The sequence below is a fragment of the Engystomops pustulosus genome, chromosome 4 (genome assembly GCF_040894005.1).
Source record: "Engystomops pustulosus chromosome 4, aEngPut4.maternal, whole genome shotgun sequence".
In the NCBI taxonomy this organism is placed as follows: Eukaryota; Metazoa; Chordata; class Amphibia; order Anura; family Leptodactylidae; genus Engystomops; species Engystomops pustulosus.
In genome coordinates this window covers 140,120,785-140,129,440 of record NC_092414.1, presented here as the reverse complement: position 1 = coordinate 140,129,440, position 8,656 = coordinate 140,120,785, and positions in this window count along the sequence as shown.

The window sequence follows — 8,656 nt, the reverse complement described above, 5'->3', positions numbered from 1 at the left end:
AGATGATTCCAGCTTTATGACATGGCGCATTATCCTGCTGAAAGTAGCCATCAGATGTTGGGTACATTGTGGTCATAAAGGGATGGACATGGGCAGCAACAATACTCAGGTAGGCTGTGGCGTTGCAACGATGCTCAATTGGTACCAAGGGGCCCAAAGAGTGCCAAGAAAATATTCCCCACACCATGACACCACCACCACCAGCCTGAACCGTTGATACAAGGCAGGATGGATCCATGCTTTCATGTTGTTGGCGCCAAATTCTGACCCTACCATCCGAATGTCGCAGCAGAAATCGAGACTCTTCAGACCAGGCAACGTTTTTCCAATCTTCTACTGTCCAATTTCGATGAGCTTGTGCAAATTGTAGCCTCAGTTTCCTGTTCTTAGCTGAAAGGAGTGGCACCCGGTGTGGTCTTCTGCTGCTGTAGCCCATCTGCCTCAAAGTTCGACGTACTGTGCGTTCAGAGATGCTCTTCTGCCTACCTTGGTTGTAACGGGTGACGATTTGAGTCACTGTTGCCTTTCTATCAGCTCGAACCAGTCTGCCCATTCTCCTCTGACCTCTGGCATCAACAAGGCATTTCCGCCCACAGAACTGCCGCTCACTGGATGTTTTTTCTTTTTCGGACCATTCTCTGTAAACCCTAGAGATGGTTGTGCGTGAAAATCCCAGTAGATCAGCAGTTTCTGAAATACTCAGACCAGCCCTTCTGGCACCAACAACCATGCCACGTTCAAAGGCACTCAAATCACCTTTCTTCCTCATACTGATACTCAGTTTGAACTGCAGGAGATTGTCTTGACCATGTCTACATGCCTAAATGCACTGAGTTGCCGCCATGTGATTGGCTGATTAGAAATTAAGTGTTAACGAGCAGTTGGACAGGTGTACCTAATAAAGTGGCCGGTGAGTGTATAGAGCACACAGATTACGCAGCTCTGCACAGAGCTAGCCAGATCAGTCCCTGTCCCCAATGGGGCTCACAAGCTAATCAACCTGCAGGTATGTTTTTGAAGTGTGGGAGGAAACCTGAGGACCCGGAGGAAACCCACGCAAACACGGAGAGAACATACAAACTTTTTGTAGATGTTGACCAGCGATGAAAGGCTATAGTGCTAACCACTGAGCCACTGTGATGCCCATCAATCTCCCTATCATCTATCTATCTACTATAAAATTCTCCCATATTACAATTTGTTTTACCATAATAAAGGGAGCCTCTTACTGACTGTAACTGTTCATAAAATAGTTTTATTTTGGGGCCCAACTTTTAGTTTTGCCCAGGGCCGCACTTTATCTAGTACCGGCCCTGATGGGGGTCATTTATCTATATTTATCTACAGGACATTTGTGCGCCTTTCTTTGTTTTTTCTGGGTTTTTGGTTTTTGCCATTTTTTATTAAAAAGTTGCATACTCTCCTACAACCCCTTCTAAAGTTTTTCTACACCTGATCAGGACTGGAGATTATTTGCAACTTTTTAAGTACGATTTATGCCACATTTGTGCCACAACTTTTCATTCGTCCATATATGGATTTTAAAGATATCAGGAGAAACACAAAAAATTCTTGCGCCGCTAACTTTGCCACAAAGTTATACTAATGTGCCAAAAATGTTGCAAATACAGTATAGGAGAAAAAGAAGAAAGAAAATCCTAAGATAAATGACCCCCATTATATGTCTGTAGATCAGTTATAAATAGTCTTATAGTCTTATAAGTCTTTAGAAATAGGTATGTTAAAAAAAATCATAGCCAAATCATCATTTTAAATTCTAGGCTAGAAAATATAGTTATATATAATATAAATAAAAAATTTTTTATATACATTAACATATTAATATAAAGGGCATTTTTAACATTGAAATTGTTTATAAGGCTACGTTCACACGACCGTATGGGGGCCATACATACATCACCCATAGAGGGCGATGGCTGCATGCAGCGGTACATACCGCTCTGTACATGGGAAAAAGATAGGGCATGTCCTAGCTTTCCCCATGTGAATGGCCCATACGCTGTGCATTTCTATGGAATTGGGAGGTGTCACTCCTCCTCCTCTCTATAGGGCAGGACTTATGCCCGTAGGGACGGAACTGGGCCTTACATTAGGTCTCAATTTTTCTCATGCCACACTACATAGTGACCTTCTTGCATGGTAGGGACATGGTTGTTAAAAAGTTTAATCCTATTTGACATAGTAAAAATTCCTTCTGGTACCAATTTTCTGTTATTTTTGTAACTGTTATTGGCAATATTTTTGTTATTAGTTGTAGTTCTGAAGTGCTATTACAGTCCTTTTACTGTATGAAGAATTAAATTAGCAGTTTTAGACAGCTTGAGAAATGAAGCTTTATCTGCCAATTGAAGTGTCAAGGTAAATAATGGAATTGCAACTTTTTGACTAAAAGTCACAAAAATAGTCTTTCTGCTCTCAAGCCGAATTGCAGAAAAAAGTGAAGAGGAAAGGTGCAGCAAACATTTTTAGTAAAAAAAAAAAGATGAAATGAAGCAGTAATGCTGGTAGAAAACAAACATTTGAGTGTTACATCAGTTTCCAGCAGAGGGCAATGTGGGAACATGGCAGGAACATGAAGTGGCTTAGAGTCCAGCTTAATTATAGACACAAGTACACTACCTCATCTGCCTCCTCACTTGCTAGCTGACACGCTTCCAAGAATACAGAGGACATAGGACATTCCTACACAAACTAATCAATATCACAGCTTCACAGTTACACAATGTACCTGATTACTATTGCTTTTGTTGTAATTGTGCATTTTAAACATAGTAATGCTGTTGGGAGAAGAAAATGTATGTAGCCCTGTATGTTACCCAAACATAGCAACCAGGATTAAAGAGTTGTCTGGTCCATAAAACCAGGTAGTAAAGCATTACCATCTCTCCCCTCGCCTATATAATTTATTTCAGTCTGTTTCTGAATCTTTTTATATAAGCAAAACACCTTCTTTAACCAATTCATAAAGTACTCAAATGTCAGATACTAGAGCCACATGCTGTTTCTTAAAGCGGTTCTCCAACTTAAAGCATAAGCGTGTATGGGAAGATTCGGTGAACATTTTTTATATATATTTCATTAACAAATTCTGCTTAGTTTGTAAAAAAAATCAAGCTACTCCCTTCCATAGAGATGCATATTCCAGCCTGTATAGTGTGTGTCTATGGTGGCTGTATGAAGTCATATCTAATCTCCGTGTGTTTGGTTAAACAGCTCTGAGAAGGGAGGACAAACCCCTTCACTTTCAGCTTAAATAAAATAAAATAATGCTCATAGCATTGTGAGAAAGTGAGAGGTGTCGTTTGGGAGAACCGCTACCTGTCCTACAGGCAGATAAAATGTATATGGTAAAACTTCTGGATTTGTCTGCAGTAACCCAAGGGTTAATGCAGATGCAACACCCCTGCCAATACGGAGGGGTAGTTGCGAACAGTGCCCTCTCCCGGTTAGGAGCTGACAGAGGGAGTCTCAAAACCTCCAGGAAGGTACTAGACCTGATCATCAGGGGTTAACAGCGGTAGATACTGCCTGTGCAGGCAAGGGTTAACTATGCTAAAGTTATCATCCAATTGTATTCCTTCATGTGAAGTGAAGTCTGATTGGAGAGTGAGCCACCACCTGACCAGTGAATGACAAAACCCCTGGACAGGAAGGGGCAAGCTCTCTTACCAGCCACCTCTTACCAGAGAGGTCATCTCTTTACCACCATCTCTCTCTAGAGAGCACACCTTGCAGATTGTCAGTGACCAGAGAGATAACGTGACGTACACCTTCAGTGCTACACACAGAACACCCAGGACAAAGCTGCAGCTTCCATATCTGGACACAGCTACATCCCAGCCTGCACCTACTATCAGGGTGGTTGAAAAAACGCAAGGTCACCCTCGAGGTATAATTCGAGTCAACAATCCTCCTGGTGCACGGACCACCGTGTAAGGCTTCCACGGAGCAGCAGATAAAATCAATGATTCTTTATTTCCATGCTTTAAAATACATAATACAGCAAAGTATCAGGAAAAAAGTCCTTTTTTCCTGATTTCACAGGTGTGGAACATAGGGTTGAAATAGGTGAGGTGTGTCTCTGTTTTCACTAGACCATTACTAAGTCACTATGACGAAACGCGTAGGTCTGATGTGTGCCGTTTTCACTTTGCTGTATTATGGATTTTATTATTAAATTGGTGTACATGATGTTGGGTAAAAAAAATGAAGACTGGTACAGGGCCCACAATCTCTCTCGCTCAGGGCCCATGGTAGTCTTAATCCACCACTGCCACTGATGATGGGAATTGGATGAAGTTAAAAGGGATGTCAGGGATCAATACATTTTTGTTATTGGGCCCAGGTGGTATAAAAAAGAAAAAATGATTAGGAGTATACATTTACACCTGCACCAGGCTCAATGGTTTCTTAATATAGCAATAATCACTAAAATATAAGGAAACCCTTTGCTCATCCACCACATTATATCAACTCTTCAGACGGCAAATGATCAGACAGTTGCATGAATTCTATGAAGCTGAAAAGATTCTCGTTACTAACATGTATATGCAGACAAACCACAACATTAAAAATGAATCTCGCTGTGGAATACTATTTTCTTTATGACCTCACTACGTTTGTTGCTTTGTACTTCTTCCCTTCAAAAATTGGGAACTCCACCTGAGTTATAATAGAGGGTGTGAGAAGGGCACCACACCCAGGAGTGATTACAAGCCACATAAGTGTTTTTATGGCAGTAACAATGTGATATTGTCATTATATAGGCCACTAGAAAGGCAGAACTACCCTTTGTATAAAAAGGCATATAAGGCCTATGGGGTGGACATCTGTAGACAACCACAATAATAGTCTGAATTTATGATCAAGGAAGGATCTTTAGAATATCCTCTAGCTATATTATTTGTTATGGTGAGGCAACTACCCAGAGATAAGGTATAATGGAAAGACTTGCACCTGTGCTGGGTGTTGGACTACAATAGGCTTTGGTTTACAACAACTGCTGCAAATAACTGAAATTAAATGCAAGTAACGGAGATGTGAACTGGGCCTTAACCCCATAGCGCAATAAGACGTACCCTTACGTCTTGCTGCGCATGGGGGAGTATGAAGAGGGCTCACGGGCTGAGCCCTCTTCATACTCACCGGGCATTTGCTTCATGATGAAGCAAATGCCCGTCGCTAACACCCGCGATCAGTGCTTGCACCGATCGCGGGTGTTAACCCTTTGATTGCCGCCAGCAAAGCTGCCGGCGGCATTAAAGAGCCGGCGGCGCGTGGGCGCCGCCATCTTGGCTCCGATCGTCACTCCCCGTGATGTCACCGGGGAGTGACGATCCGTTGTCGTGACAGCCTGGGATCACACAAAGATCCGAGGCTATCATGATCTCGGCTATCTATTACAATGTGCGATCTGCACATTGTAATAGATGGTATGCAAAATCCCCATATACTGCCATACTGCAGTATGGCAGTATATGATAGGATCAATCAGACAACCTAGGGTTAAAGTACCCTAGGGAGTCTGAAAAATAGTAAAAAAAAAAAATTAAAAAAAGTTAAAAAAAAAAAATTATATTAAAAAAACATAAAAATTCAAATCACCCCCCTTTCCCTAGAACTGATATAAATATGAATAAACAGTAAAAATCCTAAACACATTAGGTATCGCCGCGTCCAAAAATGCCCGATCTATCAAAATATAATAACCGTTTTTCACTGCGTTTTACCCCGTAGCGGAAAATAGCGCCCGAAGTCGCAAATTGCATTTTTTTGCCATTTTGAAAAATAGAACAAATTCTATAAAAAGTGATCAAAAGGTCGCACAGTCCTAAAAATAAAAGCGTTGAAAATGTCATCAGAAGTCGCAAAAAATGACACCACCCACAGCTCTGTACACTAAAGTATGAAAAAGTTATTAGCGCAAGAACACTGTAAAATGAAGAATTTTTTTTCTGTACAGGAGGTTTTAATTTTTGTAAATGTATGAAAACATTATAAAACTTATACAAATTTGGTATCCCCGTGATCGTATTGACCCAATGAATAAAGAAGACATGTCAATTGGGGCGCACAGTGAAAGCTGTACAAACCAAGCCTACAAGAAATGGCGCAAATGTGTTTTTTCATCATTTTCACTGCATTTAGAATTTTTTTTCCGCTTCCCAGTACATGGCATGGAATATTTAATACCATCACTACGAAGTGCAATTTGTTACGCAGAAAATAAGACATCACACAGCTCTGTACATGGAAAAATAAAAAAGTTATAGATTTTTGAAGGTGGGGAGTGAAAAATAAAAACGCAAAAACAAAAAAGGGCTTGGTCCTTAAGGGGTTAAAGATTCGGCACAATGAACCTCATTTCCTCACTGGGCCGTTGTTGAAAAGTGAAGCGCAGGCGCCCCAGCTTATATTTGCCTCCTCTAACCAGTAAAATCTAGGTTGGTCCCGCCCATTGTGGGATTTGTGAAATGGTGAGATGATCTTCAGCTTCCCACAGCTGAATTCACCATGAAAGGGAGAGGGACAGCATCTGGCAGGGACGAGGAGAGGAGTTCTTGTCTGCACAGACTGAGATCTGAAGAGACACAGAGCTATCAGTCAAAAGAAGGAGGTATTGTTCACCGCCAGCCTAGGAGAAAACTTGACTCTTCTCTTTAGGACTTGACTCATGTCTATACATTTGCATCAGGAAAAAGCCCATAATTACGGTAAAGCAATCATTTTAGGTGAAATGGGGAGGATTTTTAAGCCCTTACCATCAGGTGTCACTGGCGTGAGGGGTAAAGTTCTGGTGACAGGTTTTCTTTAACCTAAAATAACACAAGCAAAACTGTAGATTTCATATGTAACATCATATGAAAAGTTAAAGGCAACCTGTCACCAGGGACCTAGTTTTCACTAAAGAATGGTTACAGAAGCCCATCACACCAGTAGTGAAAATACACCTTTCTGCCTTCTCTAAGTATTTGCATTACAATTTAATTGTGTGTTATTACTTACCTCACACCCTGACAGAATCCTCTGTGTAGTCCCAGGGGCTGGGCTTTAGTTCAGATGCATTTCAAAAAACAACATGTGACTTGTCTGTGCTGCAGACTGCTCAGCTCTTGGCACCCACCTTTGGGCTCATGTACAGCTCCTCCATCCCCCACTGTCAGTTCACCAGGATTTGACCTCTGTGGAGCTGGGAGGAGATGTACAGGAGCACAAAGTGGGGCCAAGAGCTGAGGAGTGAGCAGCACAGACAAGTCATAAAGTTTTTTTTTAAATCAATCAAACCAAAGCCCAACCCCTGGCACTACACAGAGGATTCTGTTAGGGTGCAAGGTAAGTTATAACACATAATTTTATTGTAATGCAAATGCTTAGAAAAGGCAGAAACTCATATGTGCAATGCAGGGCTTCTGCAACCTGCCTGAAAATGAGGTCGCTGGTGACAGGTTTCTTTAAAAGGAAAATGAATTATCTGATTAATAATGTATCCCATATCCAAAGGAAGTATCTAATCGTCAGTTGACTAGTGGGACTCCAGCAATAACCATCCGCATGTGTTTCTTATGAAGAGAGCAGTGGTGTATATGCTCGGCACACTCCATTCCTTTTATTCATTTCAATGTACCTATTGGAGATAACATACTGTGAGCACCTCTGTGGCGAATGTAGCAGTGGCTGAGAAAATGAACACTTACAGTCTTCTGCATTCGGGATCACATGGGGGTTCATTGTGGTCAGGACCCCCTTTGGCATATACTATATTCTGGGAGAAGGTCTTGGGACACAAGTCAAAGTTATCCATAGAGCTCCATTCACATGACAGTGGCCACAAGTGTAACCCTTTGGTTTCCATGGTATACCTATTTTGCCATTTGCTTCAGACCATCTTCCTCTATACCTACACATTAGAAAATATGCATCTAAAATCTGCATAAATAGGTAAAAGTACACAGGCACGTCATAGGAAAGTACAGTTTTGTAGGTAATTGGTTGAAGGTGGTAAAATGCTTATTTATAAGGTAGGTACATTGAGAGGTAATGAAACATTTCAGACTAAAAACTCCTATGAGACCATGTTGAAACCAACATGGGTATATTGCCGTTTGCACTTTATTTAAAGGAGTATTGAGAACGGATATCAAAATGAGAAAACTGAGGGGTTTTTTTTTGCCATATCCACCCCCAAAATAAAATACTGAGAGTGAAACTAGAATGTAAAAATAGCGTATAAGCGTAGTCAGGCAAGATAAACTTTTTTACTTAGTGATCAAGATATTTGCTGTTGTGCTACCTTCTGACCATATCAGTAATAATACGAGGCCACATTCCATAAATATATTAATGCAATATATTTACCAACATACTGTTGTCTGGGGTCTTAACCCCTTTCCGCCGCAGCCCTTTTTCGTTTTTGCATTTTCATTTTTCACTCCCCGCCTTCAAAAAATCTATAACTTATTCATTTTTTCATGTACTGAGCTGTGTGATGACTTGTTTTCTGCGTAACAATTTGCACTTCATAATAATGGTAATGAATATTCCATGCCGTGTACTGGGAAGCAGGTAAAAATTTCAAAATGCAGTGAAATTGGTGAAACCAAATTTGTATAGGTTTTGTGTTTTCATACATTTACAA